Source organism: Rutidosis leptorrhynchoides, chromosome 4, assembly GCF_046630445.1.
Source record: "Rutidosis leptorrhynchoides isolate AG116_Rl617_1_P2 chromosome 4, CSIRO_AGI_Rlap_v1, whole genome shotgun sequence".
Classification (NCBI taxonomy): domain Eukaryota; kingdom Viridiplantae; phylum Streptophyta; class Magnoliopsida; order Asterales; family Asteraceae; genus Rutidosis; species Rutidosis leptorrhynchoides.
In genome coordinates, this window is record NC_092336.1 from 182,457,173 (window position 1) to 182,459,025 (window position 1,853).

Genomic DNA, 1,853 nt, shown 5'->3' on the forward strand with positions numbered 1-1,853 from the left:
TCACTGTATGCTACTATCTGCTTTTGATTGCATGTTACTCTTATTTGATATGTTACGACTGCCATGCTATGTACTGCTAGGATGCTGTAGTACCTGATTACGTGCTTGCTATATGTCTTACTGACATGGAAAAAGTTATTTTTTCGTGTTCAGATGTCGGACATTCCGCCTATTATCATTGATTTGGAGAGTGACTCAGATTCATCTGCTACTTCGCCTACTATTGTTGCTGACTCACAGATCCCGTCCCTGCTACCCTCCGATGACTCTGGCGATTCGTCTTCTGGAGATAGTGGATTTGTGCTTGACCTAATGGACATCTCAGACGAAGACGAGGATCCCACGGAGATTTCAGCTCCACCCAGCCCTAGACTCTCGGGGCCACAGCACCATTCCGGTGGTACTGTGATCCCTGGGGGAGACGGAGATGGTCCCTTTCGTAATGAGCATGGACATTAGGCCAGACGCACCGTTGACGGACATGTCATACTGATTACACCTGGCAGATATCAACTCATGACCACCGGCCAGACACATCCACCTGAAGATGACGTACCTGCACCACCTTCGGATGATTCAGACAGCTCGCCATCGGATGAGACTAGCGATGAGGATCTCGAAGAGGATTCTGAGGAGGACTCCGAGGAGGAGCCTGTGCAGCCACCCTCTACCCCGTCGAAGAAGCGGTACCGCATCGATGGTACTATTATTCCAGGGGTTAATGGAGGTGAGCCGTTCGTGAACGCACATGGACTGTTGGTTAGGGTCACCGCCTGTAAGCGGGTAGTGCCATATCCTGCTGATCCATTCGTGTGTAAGGTCGCTCGTTATGCGCCATCTACTTCTGGTACTGCACCATCTGCACCACCGGCGCCACTTGCACCATCTGCACCACCTGCCCCGCCAGCATCTCCCACTGTCGAGGAGCAGACGAGGGAAGTGCGTACCCACCGTGCTCGAGTAACTAAGCTCGAGGACCAGATGACCCACCTGATGGACATCATTTACCCACCATCACCATAGGGCTATTGTATTAGTTTCCGTTATGTAATCTCATTAGTAGTTTCATGTTTTATTCAAGTATTGTACGAACCTTATGAAGTTGTATGCAAATTTTATTATTAATGAATAGAATTACTGTTATTCGAATTATTGTACGGCATTCTATTTAAGTTATTACATGATGGTTTTTCTGCTATCTGCAACTAGTTTGCCATGCTTAGTTAACGTATATTGTGTTGATCCTATATTGGTTACCATATACTATAATACTATTAATTATTGAATGCTGGATTTTGACTTAAGTCGAAATTTTTGTTTAGAAGGCTAATGGCAAACGGAAGAGTTCCAAGGGAAATGCCCACAGCAGCACAGATTGAAGAGATGATAGCTGCTCGAATAGCCACAGCTATGGCGGATGTCAACCCCCAAGCTCCACCGGCTAACCAGAACATTCAGAACGGATGCACTTATAGGGAGTTTCAGAGCGGCAAGCCCCACAATTTCAGTGGTATTGAAGGGCCAGTTGGGCTGACTAGATGGTTTGAAAAGTTGGAAGCTGTTTTCCGCGTGAGTAACTGTTTCGAAGTGAACAAAACTTAGTACGCCTCCTTCACGCTGTCGGATGGTGCTTTAACCTGGTGGAACACACTCGCTCAGGCTTGGGGAATTGACAAGGCTTATGCTACACCATGGGAGGAGTTTAAGCAGGCTATGATCGAGGAGTACTGCCCCAGAACCGAAATTCAGAAGATGGAAGCGAAGTTTTGGGAACTGAAGGTTGTAGGAACTGACCTTGATGGTTATAACCGAAGGTACTTGGAGTTAGCTTTGATGTACCCCACGATGGTTAC